Below are 27,041 nucleotides of genomic sequence, written 5' to 3' on the forward strand. Positions count from 1 at the left end.
GTACAAAATGCATGCCTGAATATATAGTACTGATGCTTCTGGTTTGCAGTATTAAACAGAAAAAACTTAAATGGTAAATGGCCACAAAACGGCTTTAGTGTTAATATGAAGTTAACATTAATCACTGTTTTCAACATATTTTGGATTGTGAACATTTCAGGTTTCTATTTATCTTCAGATCCAGCCAATTTCCGTGATCAAACGTTGTTCTGATGTGCTTTACTTGTGGGTTTTTTTTTTTTTGAGGGGGTGATATTCAGAGGAACTGATGAGTTTACAGTCAAATATACAGAAATCTAATGTGGATATATCAAAGTGCTTTTGCAGGTGATGAGAAAACTCTGATGTCATTAAGATCACATTGCTGTTTGTTGTCTGTGGAGGTTTTTGTGCAGCTGTTCCACTGTCTTCAGTCACTGTGCTTTGTCGAGCACAGAAGAAAAACAGCAGAATCTTCTGCTGTCAGGCTCTTGACCTCGAGGTACTGAGTGCTGCTGGGCACATCTTCAGTCATGATGAAACGACTTTGAAAGGAGCTGCCGTAGGTCGGAGTGTTTGTATTTGTGCTCATCCATCCAATCCACTCCAAACCTTCCCCTGGCCTCTGTCGTATCCAGTTAATACCGTAACTTGTCATGGTATAACCAGAAATGATACATGACATCTTCACTGTCTCTCCAGGTCTTTTCACCTCAGAGGAAGACTGGTCCAGTTTGATCTCACTCCAAACTCCTGTAAGTAAAGACATTGTGATCATCATCACATTTATATATCACAGATTACATATTTTTAAATGTTTTAGTGAGTTAAAGCAGAAATTCTTCTCACCATGAAAAATAACTATGAAGAATAAACTCCAGCAAATCATATTTTCCATTCTGTGATAAACACTGTAATCCAGTGCTTTGTGATGTGAATCTTTTGAAGGTTTATAAAGTGTCCCAACTGTTGTGTCATAAATGATCTGAGAGCTGTTAATGATGTGATTATAAGGAGGGAAGTGTTTGCATGGACCTCCCTCTGCAGGTGTGAAAAGACAACATGGAAAGCAGATGTACTTTCACATCAGTAGAGATTTCAACAAGAGCAGGGGGAAATGTCAAAACACCAAATACCTGGTAACTATTTGTATTGTAAATTACAGTAGTTAGATGCTAAAGAGACGGACAAGATGTCATTTTCTAACAGTATATTCAATTGAGGAACATTTTTAATGTACGATTGTTTCAGTGGAAATCAAAATATTTACTTTCTTGAATTGTCTTAAGTTTTTGGAGCAGATGACAGTTTTTATGCCCAAAATACCGATTTAATTAATATGATATACTATTTGCACCCAATTACTGCATACTTATGAATGGTGTTTATTTTGTTTTTTTCATAGAACAGGAAAGTAACCTTTTAGAGGAAAGGTGAGGAGAGGAAACTTCCGGGGGAGTTTAGAGCGAGGAGACACAGGTGTAAAAATATACCAGTTGTTCACTTACAAATTAGGAGAGTTGCTGATGGTGTCTTTGTACTGAAGGAAGAAGAGTTCCTATAGGTTTAAACAGGGAACATGGAACACTGATATATTTTAAAATAGAATATCTTTTCTTCAAGAGCAGGCAAACTGTGAATTACTAAACAACTGAAAACTTTCCAAACACAGTCATGATTAGTTTATTAGAGGGAGCCTTTCTTAAATTTACTTAGTTACATTACTTTCATTTACTAAAATTATTTTTCTTCTTCAACACAGATACACATTTTAAAGTAAGCTATTTCAGTGACAAACTGCCCATGACTCTCCTTAGTTATATCTCCTATTATCACCATGTTGAGTCACATGGTTGCTGGGTATTTGTGCAGGTCTGTTGGTGGTTTGTATCACTGTGTCGCTCAAACGCACACAGTAATACACAGCTGTGTCCTCAGGCTGCAGATTCTGTCCTGTTAATGTCACTCTGCTGGCAAAAGTGTCTCTGCTGTAGCTGAACTTGTTCTTCAGAGCAGCATTTTGAGTAAGGCCGCTTGTTCCCCACTGATCCAACCTGTTGCATAGTCATCATCAGTCAAAGAATAACCAGAGACCTGACAGGTGATGGTCAAAGACTGTCCAGGCTGCACAACCATTGAGTCTGGTTGGATGAGATCAATACTGTTCACACCTGTGGAAAGACAAATCAACATTATCTCCATCATTCATCTGACTATTCAGTGTTTCTAATGTGTTTATTAGTGTGAATCCACTGAAAGCTCCTCACAGGATCCAGCTGCCAGCAGCAGTATTAGAGCTACAGAGAACATGGTTGATGTTGAAGCTGAACTGATGTGAGCTCTTCTGTCCTCTCACTGACACACACACACTTCACTTCTTTATGAGGCAACACACAAGGAGGCTGATTTACATACAGTAGTGATGATAGTAAATCAGCTGACTGGAGGTGTTGTTCTTCATCTCGAAGGCCATATGATTCTTGTGATTCAGAAAACATGGATGGAATAATTTGATAATAAAAATGGAATCCACTGTAAAACGCAGCATGTCGTGGAGTTTTTTCAAAATGTGAATGCAGTTTCTAAAAATCACTGGTTTCCCCACCATTTTAAGCATTTTTTTTCACAGTGTGTAGCTGAATAAACAAAAAAAATCCCATTTTGTTCGCAGCATAGAAATGAAATATTTCTATGTTTCATAGTCTCAGTGAGTGAAAGGAGAACATTTGCATAATGTTTTGTACACAGACAGTTTATAGAGATACATATACAGTCAAAAAACCTGCCAGATTGTCCTCGACTCTGTTGCCCCCTACAGGGACAAAAGGTCTAACAAAATTTTACAACCCTGGCTAAATGAATCCACCCATGATTTGAAGAGAGACTGCAGAAGAAAAGAAAGTGGAAGAAAACAGGTTTACAAGTATTTTATCAAATTTGGAAAGATGCAATGATTAACTATCAAAGGGCAGTTAAGGAGGCAAGAGCCTCCTTCTATTCTAATCTTATTTTAACGAATCATTCTAACCCCAGAATTTTATTTAAGGTTTTAGATTCCCTTACTTCCCCCTCCCACAGTCATTTAACTGACTCCTCACAGGAGCTCTGTGAGAGGTTTTTAAAAATTTTTATTGATAAAGTTGAAAATATTAGGCAACAGATTACACCCATCCCCCCCCCCCCCCCCCCCCCCCCCCCGCCCCCCCCACCCCCAGTTCATGCTGTACATGCCAGTAGGGAGACTCACATCTGTTTTAACAGTTTTGAACCCATCTCTCTATCCCTTTTAACTAAAACTATCTCTCACATGAAGCCAACTACATGCAGACTTGATTTTATTCCATCCAGTTTTCTTAAAGATGTCATTGACACAGTTGGGCCCAGTATTTTATTGATTATTAACAGCTCTCTCACAAAAGGTATTTTTCCTGCTGCTTTTAAATATGCTGAGGTCCAACCTCTTTTAAAGAAATCTAACCTCGATCCTTCAATTCTTAATAAATTTAGGCCAATTTCTAAACTTCCATTTTTATCCAAAGTTTTAGAAAAGGTGGTTTCAACACAGCTTTTAGCTTTTATGTGTCATAATAACATCTTTGAGAAATTTCAAACAGGTTTTAGAGTTTTACACAGCACAGAAACTGCCCTCCTCAAAGTAACTAATGATCTTCTTTTAGCAACCGATAGAGGGGAGAGTGCAATTTTAATTCTTTTAGACCTAAGTGCAGCCTTTGATACTGTAGATCATGCCATTTTAATCGACCGCCTTAAAACCTGGGTTGGCATCAGGGACACTGCACTTAGTTGGTTTTGTTCTTATCTTTTAGAAAGAACCTTTGCGGTCACCATAGGTAATCACTCATCTTCAACAGCTCACATTACCTGTGGTGTACCACAGGGTTCGATTTTAGGTCCAATTTTATTTTCTATTTATATGCTTCCTCTCGGTCATATCATTCAGCGGCACAATGTCTCTTTCCATTGTTATGCAGACGACACACAGATATACCTCCCGCTGAGACCCGGTGACCCCAGAAGCCTAGCTGCTGTCGTAGACTGTATCAAAGATATTAACTGGATGGCACAAAATTTTCTTCAACTCAACAACTCAAAATCAGAAATTCTGCTGTTCAGTTCCTCAAAATCAATCAGCCTCATCAAAAACAACCTCGGTCCATTATCCTCAAATGTTCAGCCCACAGCCAAAAATCTTGGAGTTACATTTGATTCAGATCTCAGTTTTCAACCCCACATCAAGAAAGTTGTTCAGTCCTGTTTCTATCAATTACGAATTATTTCAAAAATTAAACCCATGCTTTCATGCCCTGACCTAGAAAAAGTTATCCATGCATTCATCTTCTCCAGACTAGACTACTGTAACTCCCTCCTTTCCGGCATCAACCATAAATCACTCTCCCGCCTCCAACTAGTTCAGAACGCAGCAGCTAGGCTTCTCACTGGTTTTAACAGACGACATCACATCACCCCTATTCTTGCTTCCCTTCATTGGCTCCCTGTCTGTTTTAGTATTGATTTTAAGATTTTACTGATCACTTTTAAGGCACGTCTGGGTCTGGCCCCTAGCTATATAACAGAAATGTTGACCCCATATGAGCCTGTACACAGCCTTAGATCCTCGGGCAGGGGCCTTTTGGTTGTTCCAGAGTCGAGGCTGAAGTCTAAGGGCGACCGAGCTTTTTCCATCAGGGCCCCTCGGCTTTGGAACGACCTGCCCGAGGATATAAGGTTTGCAGATTCAGTGACTTCTTTTAAATCACTTCTTAAAACCCATTTTTATAGACTTGCTTTTATGTGATGTCGTCGTTCTCCTCTTTCTCTTGTATTGTTTATTTATTAGTGTTTCAGTTGTATTGTATTTACTTATTTTATTCCCTTTGCTGTTTTCTCCTGTACTCCTTGCTGCTACCTTATTGCTGCCATGTTGTATATGTCTGCCTCTGCTATATTGTGTGCTGTTGCTGTATTACCTGCTGCTGTTATATTGTTGATTGTACTGATTTTGCTTTGTTTGTCAAAGCACTTTGTAAACTTTGTTTTTAAAAGGTGCTATATAAATAAAGTTATTATTATTATTATATTATTAATGGTTTTGTCATCACATCACTGTGAGTTATATCATTTGACTTTTTAATAATGCAGATTATTTTCAAGTTATTCAACTGTAACTTTTATTTATATTCAGATTAGAGGTATTTATCATTCTCTTTGGCAGCATTCGTTTAACCATCCATATCCTGGATATATTGTCCAAATATATTCTCAACACTGTTAAAAATCAATAATGGGAACATTATTAACAATTACATTGAAAAACAGGATGTAACAAACCACAACATCTGCTGTGTCTTTCATAGTGTCTTAGTTTGTGTTGTACCAAGTCTTATCTTCGACTGCCACCTGTAGGTCTTTGTGAAAAAAATGTCTGTGGAGTTTTTGTACAGCCTCTCTGCTTCTTTGAACCACTGTGTGTGTTTGGCACAGTAATACACAGCAGAGTCCTCTGGCTTTAAGTTGGACAGTCTCAGATACACCATGCTGTTGCTATCATCTCTACTGACTTCTGCACGGCCTCTTACACTGCTGGCATAATTGTTTTTGCTGGCATCGGAGAAGCCTCTCCCGATCCATTCCAGTCCTTTCCCTGCAGGTTGTCTGATCCAGCTCATAACACAGCAGCTAAATGTGAAGCCAGATCCTCTGCAGGAGAGACTGAGAGTCTCACCAGGCTTTTTCACTACTGAACTGGAAGGAATGGACTCCATACTCTGACCTGTACAACCTGAGGAGATGAAAGGAGAGAGGAACCACAGAAGAAAGTGAGACAGTCACCTGGGAAGTTTTCTGGTATCACTGACTGACCATCAGTCCATGTTGTCTGATAAAAGATGAAGCAGCAAGAAGAAGAAGAACTCACAGGGCAGAGAGAGAGCAACCAGCAGAAGAGTGAGTGTGTTCATCATCCTGAGGCTGGAGATGTGACCTCTGATGCTCCACACAAAGTACAAGAGCAGTCAGCAGGACAGAAGTACACTGCACACACTGAAGATTTGCATCAGGATATCATGGAGAGGGAGTGGCTCCTCAACTGGCTCTCTGTCAAAGGATTACATCATTCATTTTTTGTACATTTGCTAATGGAGTTGCTTTTCTTTCTGTGTAGGATACAATAGTAAATTCAGATATATTTGTCTTTGAATAAATTTAGAAAATTAGATTTTTGATATGAAATAGATGAAATAATGTTTTCACGTCTTCTCTGGGGATGTGTGGGATTAGTCAACTAGTCAGTTAAATGCACCTCAAGGAGATGAGCAGCATGTAGAGAGGAGGAGCTTAGATGGAGGAAACACAGGTGTAAATGCATCTGTGTGCGTCTTTGACTCCTCCTCACAGGGAGGAAACAGCTGGACTGAAGATATTTAATGAAACTGCTGAATTAATATCCAACAGTCAACCCTCAGTCACCTGTTTTAATATTCATATGTGTTTTAATTTGTGTTAAAGTCTATCAGTATTAACAACACAACCACAGTTATTATAATAATACACAAATGTTAATCTGAGTTCAGACATCTGACACATGAACACACCTGGTTTAATCACATTTGTGAGCTTATAATTCATCTTGGTATCAAGGCTCTGTTTCTCATTAGTCACTCTGAGCATAATGTGCAGCACGTGACAGCATTTACAGTAATAGAAATAAAAAGCAGTGTTATCCATCATCTACTGAATTGCTTTATTATCACATCATCCAATCAGCCAGTGTTTGAATATGTATGGGACTGTGGACATTTCACTTTTCTAATTATCTCCTGAACTAGCCAAGTTCACTCTGTTATCAAATGTTAAAATATACAGAAATCTAATGTGGATATATCAAAGTGATTTTGCAGGTGGTGAGAAAACTCTGATGTCATTAAGATCACATTGCTGTTTGTTGTCTGTGGAGGTTTTTGTGCAGCTGTTCCACTGTCTTCAGTCACTGTGCTTTGTCGAGCACAGAAGTAAACAGCAGAATCTTCTGCTGTCAGGCTCTTGACCTCGAGGTACTGAGTGCTGCTGGGCACATCTTCAGTCATGACGAAACGACTCTGAAAGGAGCTGCCATAGATAGCAGAGTTTGTGCCTGTGATCATCCTCCCAATCCACTCCAGAGCATTCCCTGGCCTCTGTCGCATCCAGTGAATGTTGCGGCTTGTCATGCTATAACCAGATGTGATACATGACATCTTCAGTGTCTCTCCAGGTCTTTTCACCTCAGAGGAAGACTGGTCCAGTTTGATCTCACTCCAAACTCCTCTAAGTAAAGAAACAATCATTATCAGACAAACTTTAATAATCACAGGTTGCACATTTATAAAATCAGTAAAGCAGATTTAAGTTTCTCACCATGAATAGTAACTACAAATAATAAACTCCAGATAACTGTATTTTCCATTCTGTGATAAACACTGTAGTTCAGTGCTTTCTGATCTGAGTGTTTCAGAAATATATCAAACTGTCCCAGTGATCTGCCACAAGTTGCTGATGGTGTGTTTATAAGAGAGGAAGAGTTTGCATAGACCTCCCTCTGTGGGTTTAAACAGGGAACATGTGACACAGATACATTTCCATAAGTAGAGTATCTCTACAAGAACGACACGGGAAACTGTAAAATATTAATATCCTGGCAACTAATTTCTGCTCCAATGGAAGATAACGGGACAACGACAATCTTTAACTAATGGTGCAATGAAGAGCTTTTTGGCTAAATTACAAAAAGTTATTCACATTGTTTGTTTTGTATTTGTGAAGAGGCAGAGCTACTGTTTAAGTTATAATGAAGTTATCAGATGTTATTTTCCATCCCATTACATGGTAACAGGGCACATTTCGCCCCATCGTCTCTGGGCATCACAATACACAAAAGTAAATCATTAAAACATGTCATATACATCTTGTATTCAGGGAAAATCAAGCCTATCTAACTCTCTTCTATACTGATGTTGGCTGCAGTGGAAGTCAGATGACATCTACACAGATGCATTAAATACATAACTTTTCTTCTGTCTACCATGAACAAGAAATGGCCTCTATTAGTGAATTCTATAAACAGGGTTTTGCATTGACTCCTCAGCACAGTAAGGATACAGCTGATTGGACTGCTTGGGTGCTTTTTTTGTAATTAATGAATAAATATAAATTGTAACGTGCTGTTGAACGTCACAATCAAGCAACTAAATGGTTTACATAATTAGATGAGATGAAAATGGGAACTAGGGTTTGATTTGAACAAATATGCCATCATCAGTAGATGTGTTAATGTCAGATAAGAGCATTCAAATCACCTCTGTTCTTTATTTACGTTACTCTTAGTGCATGTGTTTTAATCATATGATCAGTATGAGTCAATGAGTCAAACTCAGTCAGTCCTAGACTGCCCTCTAGAGTTTTGAAAGAGGGACTCAGCATGGAGACACATGACGTTTTGTTCATTAGGTCTGTTTAATAGTCTGAACTCTGTGGATGTTGTATTCTGTCACTGTCTGCTGAGAGAGAGGAGATCTGACCTGTTTGAGTCTTCTTCCAGTCTGTATGGTGATACAATTATTTCACTGCATTGATCTGTAATGGTTATTTATTTACATGCAGTTATTTCTTTCAACCCCAAAGCAAAGACAGTTGTTGTTTATCAGCCCAGTCAGAGGGGTTACTGTAGGTTTTTGTACAGCTGCTCAACCAACTTCAGTCACTGTGTGTCTCGAGCACAATAATAAACAGCAGAATCTTCAGTCTTCAGACTGTTCATCTGCAGATACACTTGATCGACGTTGTTGTCTCTGGAGATGGTGAACCGGCCTCGAACTGACTGAGAGTAGTAGATCTCAGCACTGTCATATCTGATCATGGCAACTCACTCCAGTCCTTTTCCAGGAGCCTGTCTGACCCAGACCATGTAGTAGTCATCAAAGCCCCATCCAGAGGCTGTACAGGTCAGTCTGTGAGATTCTCCAGGCCTTTTAATCACTGGTTCAGATTCTGTCAGAGTCTGACCATCAACACCTGTCAAGACAGCAAGAAAACCATGACATGAAACAAATTTACAACCTAAAAGAAAACCTAATATAGTACTCAACAAAAATCTTCACCTGCCCAGCAGATAGTTAAAAGCAGCAGTCCTGTCCTATAGTCCATCATGTTAAACTGTGTGTCCACTGTTCTCTGTCCTCCTCTCTGCAGTCAGATAAGTAGAGGTGGAAGATATCTGAGTTTTGCATTGACTCCTCCTCACAGGGAGGAGAGAGCTGAAATGGACAAGAATCTCAGTTTGTTACAGGTGGATGTACAGGAGGATTTTAATTGTGTAAAATGTCAATTTAAATTTCATATTAACAATAAGCATTAATATATAACTCAACAGACTATTGATCCACAGGACCTGACTATGATAAAAGTTCAGACTGAGAATCTAACATCAATCTGGGCCAATCTCCACACATTGACAAAAGACCACAAATTACTACATTTTTTCTGCTTACTGTTTATGCTAATGGAATATCGTTTAATTTAATTCCAAACATCTGTTTCAAAGTCATGAAAAACGTTATCAGTTCAAAGGGTCAGTAAATTGCACTTGCCAAGGATAGCTACAATACACAATTAAATTTCACTGACTCCTCCACTGCAACATTTCCAAAAATAAGTGTTACATCTGTTATCATTGATCAGAGCCACAGAACACAAACCACTCTGACAGAAACACAAACCACGGAGACAAACAAGTCATCTTGTTGTTTCACCCCCTCAAAAAAACATCTCTATCTGTTTCTTAAGCAGAACTAGAGCGGCCATGTTGGTTCACCTCAGGATCATAGTGTGCGTACATTTTTAACATGTCAGTCGAAAAACAAGTTCAAATTCATCTCTTCATTATCTGAAATTTTTAAATAAATACTCTTCATACATGACTTCATCACAAATATTTTTTCTACATGTCTAACTTTTGTATTTCTTTGTGAAGCATTTTGTGATTCTGTCTTGAAATGTGTTCATAAATATAAATCTTAATTCCTGTCTAATCAGTAACTATACCAATCCATTTCATCTTGATAAAACTGTAATAGTTAAGTGACATTTTATTGATTGATGAAAACAAACAGCTCCATTATTTCAGCAACATTCAGACTTGAGGCCGACTGATGAAGCTGCTGTGTAATCATTTTATAGCAGTCGTAGCTTCAAAGCAGCTCGCTCTGCTGTTTGTTCATGTGTGTAAACAACAGTGTCATCAGCGTGAAGTTTTACATCCACACTGACACAATTATAAAAGGGGCTCAGCACTGAACCTGGTGGAACACCCACACCTACTGACTTGTATATAATAGCTGTGTGTATATATTTGCTGATCTTTGTTTAGCTTTGTTGTCCTTGTTTAGCTGCATGCTTATATTCATATCTTCCTGTACATGTGTTCTTGGTGCTGTGTGAAAGTATATTCAGAGCTACTTACAACCAGAGTCAAATGACTTGTAGGTGTCAACATACACGGCCAATGAAGCTGATTCTGTTTCTGATTATTTGCTATGAAGCCAAACTGGAATCCATAAAAACAAAGAGGTTTATAAAACACAGACACTTTGATTTTTCAGTTTATTGAGAATGTGACACTGAAAGACTGAAAACGTCGTTATGTGACTGAAATAAACATAAATCCTGGTCAGTATTATACCCTGGTGTCATCCTATGATCATGTGTTTTGTGCTGATTCCTAATCAGCTCTTAAAGTAAAGATTCACTGGAAGATAACTTTTACATCTGTGCACTAACTGTGACTTTAAACGATTGATTAACTAATGTTTAACTACTAATCTGCTCATTAAAAATGATGAACACAGTGTTACCTCATATTCCAATGAGAAATATTTCATCCTGTCCTTTTTCTCTGTCACAAGAATGGGAGAGTGTTGCAGATTGTTGCTGTTAGGTTTTTGTATGGCTCTATATCTCTGTGCTGCCCCGTACACTGTGATAAACCCTCATACAAAAACCTGACACTGTTTCCTGCACTCGAGGAACAGGGACCTGTACTGTCAGCAGTGGGTAAGAATATCACAAAACTTCTATTCTAATTGACAAAACTATTTATACATGTTACACACTTCCTATTTAGCATTTTGCATTGTACATGTTTTAATCAGTTTATTGGGATTTCTTTTAAATTCAGTGTTGTTTTTTCCTGTCATTGTCATTCATGTGGTCAACAGCATCCTTTATCCAGACTGTAAAGCTGGATACAGTGCTCGGAAACTGTAGCAACATAGTCTGCTTTAGAAATTATATTTTATTTAATAAGTAAAATACTATTTTCTATTAAAAAATCTTAAAACAAAATAAGAAATAAAGGAGCTTTCAAACTCAGCTTGTTAAAGTGATAGTTCAGGTTTTTGGACATGAAGTTGTGTGAAACGCTGACCATCTGTAGCTCTGATGTGACGGTGTCACTACTGTCAACGAGCCTCCTGCTCTGAGAAATCGCCCGTAGCTTACCAGAGAAAAAGTAGTTCTGAAGATGTACGGGGGACACGTAACCAAAAGGTTTTAAGCTACCAAAAAGTATGCATGTGTTTTGTTAGACTATTTCAACAATTTTAGAACATCCCCGCATTACATCAGACCTTGCTATCAACTGGGACTATTTTCTGGCCAGTATCACTCCGCCGTGCAGGCCCGCAAGACAGCATGCCAACAGAAATCAATCAGACAGTTCATCACCACGCCGTGCCGGTGCGCAGGATAGCAACGGCTAACGAAAACTTCATCGGCTGTATCCAACAGAGAACCAGTAGGCTATTATTAGTGAGGAAGAAGATGTACTAGCCCTATATATACACCTACTACTACAGCGTGAACACCGGCTCAGGCTCACGACACACCCTCGTCAGCTGCAGGTAAACAGAGGAATACCAAAATGGTGCAAACTTGTGATTTCCCCAGCTGTGGGAATAAAAACATCGCCGGCTAACCCTAACCTTGATAATAAAAGTACATGAACAAAAATCAGCATTGCAATAAATGTAATACAACAAAATGATATGTTCCCAGTGGTGATGATAAATAGAGGAAGTAGTTTTTGTATGAATCTCCTATTATTGTCTCTCACTGTGTCTCTCTGGCACAGTAATACACTACTGTGTCTTCGCTCTTCAGACTGTTCATCTGTAGATAGACTTTACTGCTGGAGTCATCTCTGGAGATGGTGAATCTACCCTGGACTGACTGGGAGTAATAGGTAGGGTAGCCAAGTGTGCCAATGTATGCAATCCACTCCAGTCCTTTTCCAGGAGCCTGTCTGACCCAGTTCATAGCATAGCTGCTGAATGAGAACCCATGGGCTGTACAGGTCAGTCTGTGAGATTCTCCAGGCCTTTTAATCACTGGTTCAGATTCTGTCAGAGTCTGACCATCAACACCTGTCAAGATATAAAAACAATTCACATGAATTTAGTTGGTAAATGATTAAGAACTGTGTCAAATCAAGATCAGGTAAAATCTTCACCTGCCCAGCAGATAGTTAAAAGCAGCAGTCCTGTCCTATAGTCCATCATGTTAAACTGTGTGTCCACTGTTCTCTGTCCTCCTCTCTGCAGTCAGATAAGTACAGGTGGAAGATATCTGAGATTTGCATTGACTCCTCCTCACAGGGAGGAGACAAGTGAAATGGACAAGAATCTCAGCTTGTTACAGGTGGATGTACAGGAGGATTTTAATTGTGTAAAATGTCAATTTAAATTTCATATTAACAATCAGCATTAACATATAACTCAACAGACTGTTGATCCACAGGACCTGACTACGATAACAAGTCAGATTGAGAATCTGACATCAACCTACAAACAACTGTTTCAAAATCATTACAAACAATAATGAAAAACATTAAGTTATCAATTTCAAGGATCAGTAAACTGCACTTGCCAAGGATAACTAAGGCAACAGGAACAAACACACTATTCAATTTCTGAAGATAATTCAGCTGAATTAATTTCATTACTTACAGGTTTAATTTTAAGAATAAATAAATAAAACTATGCATTATGTAATTAAGTTTTCATTGTGAAATTACATACAATAATGTATCAGTGATTGAAACCTCCAGGTATTTAAATGGCTGTAACAGTGAGCTGGTGTTGAAATCATTAGTGTCAGTATTAGTACACAGTGTGTTGGTGATGTTGAACTGAAGCTTTGACTTGTTTTGACATGCTGAGTTTTTGTACAGCGTTGCTGCTTCCTGTGTCACTGTGGCTGTCGAGCACAATAATACACAGCAGAATCTTCAGTCTTCAGACTGTTCATCTGCAGATACACCTGCTTTCTGCTGTTGTCTCTGGAGATGGTGAAGCGGCCTTGAACTGACTGAGAGTAGTAGATGTTGTCACTATCATACTCAATAATAGCAATCCACTCCAGTCCTTTTCCAGGAGCCTGTCTGACCCAGTTCATCCAGTAGCTATCAAAGTCAAATCCAGAGGCTGTACAGGTCAGTCTGTGAGATTCTCCAGGCCTTTTAATCACTGGTTCAGATTCTGTCAGAGTCTGACCATCAACACCTGTCAAGACAGCAAGAAAACCATGAAATGTCAGAAACACAAATGAGAACTATGTCAAGTCAAGATGAGGTAAAATCTTCACCTGCCCAGCAGATAGTTAAAAGCAGCAGTCCTGTCCTATAGTCCATCATGTTAAACTGTGTGTCCACTGTTCTCTGTCCTCCTCTCTGCAGTCACATAAGTAGAGGTGGAAGATATCTGAGTTTTGCATTGACTCCTCCTCACAGGGAGCAGAGAGCTGTCTCTTGTTGGTATGTGCAGCTGGTTTATGCCAGGTGTCCTGTGGTGATCAGGGGCCTGAAGGACATGATTCACTGGAGTTGTTTTACATCCTGTACTTTATCATGTGAAAACTGGCAGTTTTAGACATCCATGTTTGTCTCTTCCTGGATGCAGAAAATAACGCTGGTCATGTTGCAGCTACTGTCATGCAGAAAACCAATCATTATCATGAGGTAAACAAAACCCACACACAGTCATGTAATCCAGAGGACATCAAAGAAGATACAAATAAAATAATCTACAGCCTTGTTTGCTCCTCTGTGAGGCTGTGTTTAGGCACAGCAGTGCTTAGTGTTAAATGTTAAGGTCAGCATGCTAACATGTTCACAATAATAATGCTAACATGCTGATATTTAACAGGTATGGCCTTAACTATGTTTATATTTACCATCTTAGTGTTTAAGCATGTTAACATTTGCTACAGAGTGCTCAGTTGATGTTGTTGTTTTGTTGGCTGATGTGAAAGTAAGCGTCGCCCTGGTTCCCTCGTCAGAAAGCCTATATTGGATTTTTCCATTGGAATTTTGGATTATTGCAGAAAGTAAGCTTTTTGACCAACACACGTTTATGGTACCAACACATTTGTTTGGTAAGATAATCTCAACAACTGAACACCTCTATGATGATTTTTGAAGGCTGAATGCATCATCAGAAGTAAAAAGGCAATGTTAGGCTATAAACAAACTACACCACCGTCTGCATGATTTAACATCACCACCACAAGCCTGTTAAACCGTGTTCTGTGTGATGATGTTAATTTAGCCACTTCTTAGCAACCACTTTTTCTAAGACACATTGTGTCAGAATTCACAAGTGGGGCTTTTACTGATGTATTTTATGTCGTAAAAAAAAAAACATGAAAGTTTGTTGAGCTTGTTTTAACCACAGACCTTATTTAAGGCCTCAAACCAAGAACCCATTAAAAAACACAGACTTTGAGATGAGGGAACCGGGAGTGCTGAAATGTGAACTCACTTGTGGGTTTCAGGACTCATTCCTGGGGCAGTCTAATAGCTACAAACATATTGAAGAAATGAGGTGAAGAATGAGGGAGGATTAGTTTATTAGTAAAACAGTGTTGACTTCTGCCAGCTAGAAGGTCTGCAGAAGCTAACCAGAACAGAGGCTGTTTCAACTGAGCAAAACAGGGATATTGTTGGTGACACTGTGTTTAAGTCTGTAAGAATGGAAGGAATTTGGTTGTAGGATAAAAATTGAATATTTTGTTTCTGAGGTTTAGGTCCCCGACACAATTGGCATGTTAGACACAAGGAAAATAAGGGTCGGCCCTACCCCTACATTTGCACGTTCCCGCAAGGGGTAGGGGTGTCCCAGTTCCTTTTTGCATGTAGGGGTAGGGGGCATAATGAGGGGTAGTGGGTATGAAACTAGCCCTTCGGAGCGAGGGATTTCAGATGCTGAATTGCCAGCGAGGGGTAGACATCGCCATGGCTACCACCGAGCAAGAGACGGGAAAAAAGTTCATACATAGCTAATGTCGCTGTCATCAGGTTGTTTGTTAGCTAGCTAGCTTGCTCACACTATCTGGCGTTTGTCATCTGTCCTGTTCTGCAAAATTGTCGGATTTTTCACATCACGATAACACGCCAGCTAGTATAACTATGCTGCCTTGTAATGTTAGCTGGTTAGCTAACTAGCTAGCTAGCAGAAGTCCCCCGTCGTCTGTCGTTCATCAAACGAAGCATGATGAATAATGCAAACGCGATCGGTAGGATGAACTAAACTGGAGACTCCATTGTAGATGCCGGTTGGAAATGTAGATGGCTTGCAGCTTCCTGTTTAAAATAGTTAGGTATGCGTGAACGTAACCGACGCAGTGACGTTGTGAGTGGTGTCCCAATTCCTAGGGAAAGATTTCAACCCCTACCCCTCGTTGCTTCATTTTGAGGGCCAAGGGGTAGTGGACAAGGGGGGGTATTGGGATTGGGCCTAAGTCTTTAGTACAGTAAAGATAATTGGTTTTCTTTCTATAAATAGTAACTAAACTTCAGGCATATGTATTTTTCATTCTTCAACAAACACTGTGGTTCAGTCCTTGAGCAAATTATTACACATACAAAGGTACATCTCACACAAAGAGAAGGTGGAACTGTCACGGTCCTGGCTGTGTCACTAGTTTCCCTGTGTTTGGTTTTTCCTTGCCCTCTGTTTCCCCTCCCCCTGTCTGTCTCTCTGTGTGTCTGTGCTGTGGAGTGGGAAACCCCTCACTCTCCTGGGTTACATTCATTCAACTCACCTGCTCCCTGCTGCTCACCTGAGCCTTGCAGTATAAAACACCAACTCTCCTCTCCAATCCTCGCCAGGTTGTTGAGTCTTGTGGTACAGTTACGCTTCAGGCCACTGTAGAATTGTGAATTCAACTTGGACTTTTTCTGGTGAATTTTCTCGTGGATACTTACCTTGTGTTTGCCTCTGTCACAGGATCACCGCCCACCATTTGTCTGCCTGTTTGTCTTTCTGCCAGGCTCCCAGCCAGCCAAACCCCTCCAACCTTGTGTTGCTTACCTTGCATCAGCCCACTCCCCTCAGCCTCCTTCCTTCCTCTGCGGCCACATTCATAATCCTGGCAATATGACCTCATTTTTTACCACTGTCTTCCTGAGTGTGTGTTCTGTGTTTGGGTTCACCTTGCTGATTGTAACAGATCTTGAATTTCTGACAAAAAACCGTTCTGTAGTTAGACTATTTAACGTCACCATAAAGTTGGCTCAAGACTATAATTTAGTTAGTCACAAATGCAGTTATGATTCAGACAAGAACTGCATTTTTTTTGTTTTAATAACAATTTCATGGAAGAAAATCTGTCCTTTTGAGGATTCATTTGTAATAGAGTTAGGTTAGGAGTTATAAAAAGTTTAAAGCTGAATGATTCTGTCTCAAAAATATATACATACAGTGATGTATCAGTTATTGTAATGTTAGCGTATTTTAAAATTGAGGAAGATAGCTGCTTTTAGATTTATTTAAGAACCATTTATACAAGCTAAAGCCTGCTTCCCTTTTTACTGTAACAACAAACAACAGTGAGCTGGTGTTGAAATCATTAGTGGTCTGAGGGCTCCTCCTCTGGTGGCTTCATGTCACAAGTGTTCAGGCACTGAGGGGTTTTTGTTCAGGTCTACTGATGCTTTGTGTCACTGTGGCTCTCTGGCACAGTAATACACAGCAGTGTCTTCAGGCTGCACATTCTGTCCGTTTAGAGTCGCTGTGTTGCTGGAAGAGTCTAAGCTGATACTGAACTTGTTCTTCAGTGAATCTTTGTAATCTGAGGTGTATCCAACACGTGCTGCTGCAATCCATTCCAGTCCTTTCCCTGCAGGCTGTCTGATCCAATGTGTCCAGTAGCTGCTGAGAGTATAAGAGACCTGACAGGTGATGGTCAGACGTTGACCTGGCTGCACAGTCACAGAGGCTGGCTGTGTCAACTGTTCACACTTCACACCTGTTAAAAACAAAAAAAGTGTTATAAGTTACAGAGCAAAAGAAGAACTGTTGACTTTGACAAATCCAGAGAGACTCACATCCAGCTGCCAACAGCAGCAGCAGAGCTACACAGAACATGGTTTATGTTGAAACTGACGTGCTGTGAACTCCACTGACAGCCTGATGTGATGTTTTTATAGCTGAGTAACAAGGAAGCTCACTGAGTTTGCATAGAATCAAACATATGAAGCATCAATGTTGGTCTAACTGGAGCCAATAGAAGAGTCTGTTCAGTGTTATTATATCTGCAGAGTGACAACAAATCACCTCTGCTTTACATTTGATTCATTTTCCAGCATTTGCATGCAACCATTGCTAACTTTGTTTTACTGTCAATATTTTCTTTCATCTACTTACTGCATTTATTAATTCATTTACTGGTTCACTTACTGTACTGACATGATTACTGTATTTGCTGTACACAGACATAAAGTGACAGCAGCCAGAATCATGTCATTTAAATAGTATAAAAACTTCAGTCTGATGCGGCTGGTTTGAATAAATTCTTTTTAACGGTTTCAGTGTTTATTTGTTGGAAAACAGCTGCTCAGGAACTGAAATGTTTCACAAACTGCAGTAAAATAAATATTTCAATGGCGGTGAAAACTTTGGTAGTTTTTACATTTCTGAGTTACTTTTTGTGTTAATCAACACTGATTACCTTCATCTTTGTGGTTGTGTCACACATATATGCACATTCCTTTATTGCAACAAACTGTCAGTATTGTCTCACATCTTTTCTGGATATTTTTCTGCAGACACAATAATAATTCTTTGATGTTAACACAATTTGAAGATGAAAAACCTCTCTATACAAATTATTAAGCTTTAGTTCATGAGCTAGTGTTCTTTACTGTGGTGTCTTTTAGGTTTATGAAAAATATTTTTCAGTTTTCAGGTCTTTATAATGCAGGGACAAATATTATGGGATGTTACAACACATACTATAAACAATATGAAAATGGAAACATGATGTCATGTATATTTAATGTTAATAATATAGTATGAACAAATAGCCTACATTACAAATTCTCAATGCTTGTGCAGCCTGGAAGATACTGTAGGTTTTTGTACAGCTGCTCAACCAACTCCAGTCACTGTGGCTCTCGAGCACAATAATAAACAGCAGAATCTTCAGTCTTCAGACTGTTCATCTGCAGATACACCTGCTGTCTGCTGTTGTCTCTGGAGATGGTGAACCGGCCTTGAACTGACTGAGAGTAGTATTTGCTGCCACCACCATTGCTGATAAAAGCTATCCACTCCAGTCCTTTTCCAGGAGCCTGTCTGACCCAGTTCATGTGGTAGATACCAAAGTTAAATCCAGAGGCTGTACAGGTCAGTCTGTGAGATTCTCCAGGCCTTTTAATCACTGGTTCAGATTCTGTCAGAGTCTGACCATCAACACCTGTCAAGACAGCAAGAAAACCATGATATGCAACACATTTACAACCTAAAAGAAAACCTAATATGAAAATCAACCAAAATCTTCACCTGCCCAGCAGATAGTTAAAAGCAGCAGTCCTGTCCTATAGTCCATCATGTTAAACTGTGTGTCCACTGTTCTCAGTCCTCCTCTCTGCAGTCACATAAGTAGAGGTGGAAGATATCTGAGTTTTGCATTGACTCCTCCTCACAGGGAGGAAACAGCTGATTGATCTTTTTCTTTGGTGAAACTGGATAGAATGTTTAGTGACCAAGAAATGTTCACATAAGTTTGTACATGAAAAAAAAAATGTTTTTTTGTGTGTTTGAAATGGAGTAACTTGATCATCAACATTACCACAACAATAATGTTAAAACAACCATTAGTGAAGCAGTGATGCACAACACGCCTGGATTTGGCATTGTGACAGATTTATGGTTATTTCATGGCAGAAAGGTTGGTAACAGGTGATCATTAGGAGGAGGACATTAATATCTGGCACATTAAGAGCTGAAAACAATTAAGTAAAAACAATCACTTCTTTCCTTCTCTGTCATTTCTTCCTCTTTATAGATGTCACTAGGATAAGTGTTAAAGCCAGATCTTGTCTGCACTCTAGAGTTTTAAAACAGGAATGGTAGATAGTTTTAACATTCAAGAAAGGTTAGAGAGTTGTTTAAAGCCCTGTGCTCCTCACAGCAGAAGATGCATGTTGTAACACATGTTTAGAGGACTAACATTTTAATTATTGTTCATCATTACAGCTCTGAACTTCTTTATTAGCTTTGGATATTTGAAAATAAAAAACATCAAGCATTTTATTCTTGTTTATTTACACCTCTTTTTATGTGAGGTAGTTGTTGTCTATCAGCAGCAGACAAACAGAAGCTGCCTGAAGTCAACAGAATAACATGAGCCAGCCTACCTCGACAAAGAGCAAAGCCACACCAGGCAAAGGCTACAAATAATAAACTCCAGGCAAATATAGTGAGGCAGATAGGTGCGTAAAACTAAATCAGTTGTTCAGTTACAAATTAGGAGAGTTGCTGATGGTGTCTTTTGGTGTCTTTCTACCAGAGCTGGCAAAATGTGAAACACTAAGAAACTTAAAACTTTCCTAACACAGTCATGATTAGTTTATTAGAGGGAGCCTTTTTTTTTAAACTTACATTATTTACTTTACATTTGTTTACTAAAACACTGCTATGACTATTTATTATTATTGTTATTATTAGTTGTTGTTGTCGTTGTGTGAATCAATTTACACCAATAAAAGAAGAACACATATACACATTCTGGCACTCTGGCTGCTGTAGCAGCTGTGCCCTTCTTTCCGGCTGGGCCTGGGACAACAGAGGCCCAAACCCCTGCTCCATAGCCCAAACCACTAAAGGGAGGGCAACTGATCACAGACTCTGTTGCAAACACAAGGCCATTGCAACTAGCTTTCCAGCAACAAGGAACTAAGTCAGTTAGCACCCAGCGTCTAACTCCGCGAAACCCTGAGCGACCAGCTTCCTCGGAGTTTCACCTTTGGAACAAAGGACCCAACAAAGACTGCAGCTGGAACCATCTCTCCAGCCTTCTTCTGCCGGCTAACAAAGCAGTACACCACCAAGTGACTCTTTCTCCCATCCATTCAAGGATCGGTAATGTAACAACTGGGCATAGCTTATCACAGCTTTACAGGCTAAGCAAGACTGTTTAACTTGTTGTATGTGCTTTGATGCTGTTCATTGAGTTATTGTTGTGATTGTTGGCAGTTCGGTCATTGATTAGTTGGCTTCACCAAAGCTAATCAATGACCGAGTGTTTAGTTTGCTAATACTGTTCACAAACAGATTCTTGCACACAACTAAACAATCTCTGCACTAATCCAGACCATTTGCAACACAAACACATTGACATAGACTCATTAACAAACAGGCTTTCAACAGAGCTACACCCAAACAGGCATCTCAAAGTTCCCGCTTCCTTTCCTTTGTCTTTGTCCTGACCACACGGTCAGACAAACACCTCCCCCGAAACTGAAGCAGCCTTGATTCGGCCATTTTGGTAGTTCTCTATTGTCAGCCATTTTGCTTTGTAGGCCAAACGGCTCCTTGATCACCACACCCGCCTTTGCCTCTCTCTCTCTCACACACACACACACACACACAGACACATATACACACCAAGCTTGTATATAGTTAGTTAGAATTTGTGTGTTTTGGTTTGCTTTGCTAGTTTGTGAATAAATATACTGTAATTCTTTGGAATCATACCTGCTGTCTGTTTAATGTTGCACAAGGGTGAATGAATAGTCAACCTCTGCTGCGTCAAGAACTCCGAAATCCTTCAGGCATTACCATTAATTTTGGTTGTTGTCATTATTTTAATTATTAATCAAACTCCAAATTAATAGTTTAGCCTATTTTATGAGACTGATATCTTTAACTGGCTATCATTTTTCCCTTTACGGGAATGGTGCCCCACGAGGTGATTTAATGTTAATTAAGTCACATTATTTAACATAATTATTATTATTAATAATTATTAATTATTTCCGATAGCCAATTAAATCCCAACATATTTGGTGCCTCCGTGTGAAGTCTAGTGTGTTGACCCCAACATTTATGATGCCGCCGAGTGAGGTAAATATATGTTGATTTCCAACATTGTCATCTCTGTGGACAAACCAGCTGCCTCTGTAACCTGACCTGTAAATGCATCAAAACAGCCCATGCAGCATACACATATGACAAGGCCCACTTTTTTAAATAAGCTAACACAGTGTAAATACATTTATGGAAGTCAGATTAAACCAGCTAGCCTGGTTCCAGACCATAGACCCCGCCTGGTTCCAGACCATAGACCCCGCCCACTCAACTGAGTAGGCTTGCATCTCTGGTCTGGCATACTGCAATGAATTTACGATTTATCTCATCCAAATGATGGACGGACCAATGAACGCCGGGGGTGGGGCCGGGTCTAGCGATTAGCCAATCTGCGCCACGCTGATGTCAAGCTGTACGCCGGTGGGTAACTGGTGGGGATAGCAACAATGGCGACCGCAACAGATCCTACAGACCACATTAACGATGCTATCGAGGTATTTCGCCACTACTCGCGTTAGTGGAGGACCAAATTAAGGAAGCTGCTAAACTGGATTTAACAACGATGCAGCTGGGCATGCACGACGACGGAGACATTTCAAACGGGCAATGCTTGCTTGTTTTCGGCATCCCCGAGGCATGGATACTAATGATGTCAGATTATGGGTGAGACGTTGATCTCTATTGATTGGTTAGGGAAAAATCAAATTCCCTCCCCCTTGTAAATCGCCTTCAATGCAGACGATGTCAGACTGAAGGTTCTGGGACCTTCAGTCTGACACTCAGGCTAGAAAACAGCTGCTGTTAAAGTTAATGGGGAAGGATTTATAAAATCTTCAGATTGTTTGTCTCTGTACTGTAACAGTGAGCTGCTGTTGAAATCATTAGTGGTCTGAGGGCTCCTCCTCTGGTGGCTTCATGTTACAAGTGTTCAGGCACTGAGGGGTTTTTGTTCAGGTCTACTGATGCTTTGTGTCACTGTGGCTCTCTGGCACAGTAATACACAGCAGTGTCTTCAGGCTGCACATTCTGTCCGTTTAGAGTCACTGTGTTGCTGGAAGAATCCAAATCGACAGTGAACTTGTTCTTCAGTGAATCTTTGACAGTGGTGTCACTACTGATCCACTCCAGTCCTTTCCCTGCCGGCTGTCTGATCCAAGCTGTGATGTAGGTGCTCACAGAATAAGAGACCTGACAGGTGATGGTCAGACGTTGACCTGGCTGCACAGTCACAGAGGCTGGCTGTGTCAACTGCTCACACTTCACACCTGTTAAAAACAAAAATTGTCACAAATTAAGAAGTTACAGAACAAAATAAGAACTGCTGACTTTGACAAATCCAGAGAGACTCACATCCAGCTGCCAACAGCAGCAGCAGAGCTACAGAGAACATGGTTTATGTTGAAACTGACGTGCTGTGAACTCCACTGACAGCCTGATGTGATGTTTTTATAGCTGAGTAACAAGGAAGCTCACTGAGTTTGCATAGAATCAAACATATGAAGCATCAGTGTTGGTCTAACTGGAGCCAATAGAAGAGTCTGTTCAGTGTTATTATATCTGCAGAGTGACAACAAATCACTTGTGATAATTTAATTCATTACCTACTGACATGTAACATTTTCCAAATGTCCTGCATTTACAGAAAATATTCAAGTGTTCATTTTGTGTTATGGTACAAAATGCATGCCTGAATATATAGTACTGATGCTTCTGGTTTGCAGGTTTAAACAGAAAAAACTTAAATGGTAAATGGCCACAAAACGGCTTTAGTGTTAACATGAAGTTAACATTAATCACTGTTTTCAACATGTTTTGGATTGTGAACATTTCAGGTTTCTATTTATCTTCAGATCCAGCCAATTTCTGTGATCAAACGTTGTTCTGATGTGCTTTACTTGTGTTTTTTTTTTTTTTTTTTTGAGGGGGTGATGTTCAGAGGAACTGATGAGTTTAGAGTCAAATATACAGAAATCTAATGTGGATATATCAAAGTGCTTTTGCAGGTGGTGAGAAAACTCTGATGTCATTAAGATCACATTGCTGTTTGTTGTCTGTGGAGGTTTTTGTGCAGCTGTTCCACTGTCTTCACTCACTGTGCTTAATCGAGCACAGAAGTAAACAGCAGAATCTTCTGCTGTCAGGCTCTTGACCTCGAGGTACTGAGTGCTGCTGGGCACATCTTCAGTCATGATGAAACGACTCTGAAAGGAGCTGCCATAGATAGCAGAGTTTGTGCCTGTGTTCATCCTCCCAATCCACTCCAGAGCATTCCCTGGCCTCTGTCGCATCCAGTGGATGTTGCGGCTTGTCATGCTATAACCAGATGTGATACATGACATCTTCACTGTCTCTCCAGGTCTTTTCACCTCAGAGGAAGACTGGTCCAGTTTGATCTCACTCCAAACTCCTGTAAGTAAAGAAACAATCATTATCAGTCAAACTTTAATAATCACAGGTTGCACATTTATAATATCAGTAAAGCAGATTTAATTTTCTCACCATGAATAGTAACTACAAATAATAAACTCCAGATAACTGTATTTTCCATTCTGTGATAAACACTGTAGTTCAGTGCTTTCTGATCTGAGTGTTTCAGAAATATATCAAACTGTCCCAGTGATCTGCCACAAGCTGCTGATGGTGTGTGTATAAGAGAGGAAGAGTTTGCATAGACCTCCCTCTGTGGGTTTAAACAGGGAACATGTGACACAGATACATTTCCATAAGTAGAGTATCTCTACAAGAACGACACGGGAAACTGTAAAATATTAATATCCTGGCAACTAATTTCTGCTCCAATGGAAGATAACGGGACAACGACAATCTTTAACTAATGGTGCAATGAAGAGCTTTTTGGCTAAATTACAAAAAGTTATTTACATTGTTTGTTTTGTATTTGTGAAGAGGCAGAGCTACTGTTTAAGTAATAATGAAGTTATCAGATGTTATTTTCCATCCCATTACATGGTAACAGGGCACATTTCGCCCCATCCTCTCTGGGCATCACAATACACAAAAGTAAATCATTAAAACATGTCATATACATCTTGTATTCAGGGAAAATCAAGCCTATCTAACTCTCTTCTATACTGATGTTGGCTGCAGTGGAAGTCAGATGACATCTACACAGATGCATTAAATACATAACTTTTCTTCTGTCTACCATGAACAAGAAATGGCCTCTATTAGTGAATTCTATAAACAGGGTTTTGCATTGACTCCTCAGCACAGTAAGGATACAGCTGATTGGACTGCTTGGGTGTTTTTTTTGTAATTAATGAATAAATATAAATTGTAACGTGCTGTTGAACGTCACAATCAAGCAACTAAATGGTTTACATAATTAGATGAGATGAAAATGGGAACTAGGGTTTGATTTGAACAAATATGCCATCATCAGTAGATGTGTTAATGTCAGATAAGAGCATTCAAATCACCTCTGTTCTTTATTTACGTTACTCTTAGTGCATGTGTTTTAATCATATGATCAGTATGAGTCAATGAGTCAAACTCAGTCAGTCCTAGACTGCCCTCTAGAGTTTTGAAAGAGGGACTCAGCATGGAGACACATGACATTTTGTTCATTAGGTCTGTTTAATAGTCTGAACTCTGTGGATGTTGTATTCTGTCACTGTCTGCTGAGAGAGAGGAGATCTGACCTGTTTGAGTCTTCTTCCAGTCTGTATGGTGATACAATTATTTCACTGCAATGATCTATAATGTTTATTTATTGTTTTGTTTTTTTCTTTTTACATTTGGTACAATATCAGATAAAGAGTGGCCTGTGGGACTCTGGGTGAAGTGTTCAGAAGTCCTGCTGTTCAAGTTTTATAATTACGGTTGGACCAAAGTGGTGTCTCATGATCAGCTTTATTCTTTTCTCCCTACCTTAGTATCATATTCAGTGTTTTAGTGCATTCATTGTGCCTTGGTCAGAGTCTGCACCTTCAGCCCCTGATTCTGTATACTGCTCCGAAATTAGCACATGCAGTAATTTCTTTCAACCCCAAAGCAAAGACAGTTGTTGTTTATCAGCCCAGTCAGAGGGGTTACTGTAGGTTTTTGTACAGCTGCTCAACCAACTCCAGTCACTGTGTGTGTCGAGCACAATAATAAACAGCAGAATCTTCAGTCTTCAGACTGTTCATCTGCAGATACACCTGCTGTCTGCTGTTGTCTCTGGAGATGGTGAACCGACCTCGAACTGACTGAGAGTAGTAGATGTTGCTACTATCATAAATAGCGGCAACCCACTCCAGTCCTTTTCCAGGAGCCTGTCTGATCCAGGCCATGTAGTAGTTATCAAAGTCCAACCCAGAGGCTGTACAGGTCAGTCTGTGAGATTCTCCAGGCCTTTTAATCACTGGTTCAGATTGTGTCAGAGTCTGACCATCAACACCTGTCAAGACAGCAAGAAAACCATGACATGAAACAAATTTACAACCTAAAAGAAAACCTAATATAAAAATCAGGTCAAATCTTCACCTGCCCAGCAGATAGTTAAAAGCAGCAGTCCTGTCCTATAGTCCATCATGTTAAACTGTGTGTCCACTGTTCTCTGTCCTCCTCTCTGCAGTCAGATAAGTAGAGGTGGAAGATATCTGAGTTTTGCATTGACTCCTCCTCACAATGTGGAGTGTCTTCTGTTTAATCTCTCTTCAAAATGTATTTCATTTTATGACTTTCCTCTGTCTGATTTTTTTTTAATAAAGAATCTCTTTCAGGCTTGATGTTGTTTACATTTTGATGTTAATGCTGTGGTTATTCTATTTTTCTTTTACTGTAATTCTCTTTGGAACATTCAGACACAATGATTGAAATGGCAAATGATTTTGTCCAATGCAGCTTCCAAATAAAGGAACTATTGTTACTGTGCATAAATGAAAATCATTAATAATATTATGATTTAAAAAAATGGTTTCAGTTCAGGCAGTATGATAATTATTTTGTCAGTATGGTCTGAGATAGGCAAAACAACATTTCATGACTCCTGAAGTATTCATTTATTTATTTGTCCTTAAATTTTACTACTACCTGTCATTATAAGTTGTTGTTGTTTTTGTATGTATCACTTTACACCAATAAAAGAAGAACACAGATACACATCTTAAAGTAAACTATTTTGGGGACAAACTGCCAATAACAATCTTTATTTATATCTCTCACTATCAGCATGTGTGTGTGGTTGAGTCACATGGTTGCTGGGTATTTGTACAGGTCTGTTGGTGGTTTGTATCACTGTGGGGTAACGCACACAGTAATACACAGCTGTGTCCTCAGGCTGCAGATTCTGTCCTGTTAATGTCACTCTGCTGGCAGAAGTGTCTCTGCTGTAGCTGAACTTGTTCTGCAGAGCAGCATTTTGGTTAAGGCTTCCTCCACCCCACATATGAAAAATCCAGTCCATTGGTTTTCCTTCACGCTGTCTGATCTATGGAGCTACATTAGGGTCAAATGTTTTGTACTTGAAACAATAAAATTTGAAACTGAAAATTCATGTGTTGATCTTGATTTTGAAAAATACAACAATGTATTCAAAATAAAAATAAGTATATGAAACGTTTTTTCAGGTTAAATATAATTTTGATTCACTTTGGTAATTCTTTTGAATGAATAATTTATTTTCACTATTCACTTCTATAT

The 27,041-nt window shown here is 39.4% G+C and overlaps 1 pseudogene; it reads right to left on the reverse strand.

Annotated features, from left to right (window-relative positions):
• Positions 1–22,657: 22,657 nt before the first annotated feature.
• LOC144458567 (Ig heavy chain V region 1-72 pseudogene) lies at positions 22,658–25,690 on the reverse strand (annotated as a pseudogene).
• Positions 25,691–27,041: the final 1,351 nt, after the last annotated feature.

This window comes from Epinephelus lanceolatus, chromosome 18 (assembly GCF_041903045.1).
Source record: "Epinephelus lanceolatus isolate andai-2023 chromosome 18, ASM4190304v1, whole genome shotgun sequence".
Lineage (NCBI taxonomy): Eukaryota > Metazoa > Chordata > Actinopteri > Perciformes > Serranidae > Epinephelus > Epinephelus lanceolatus.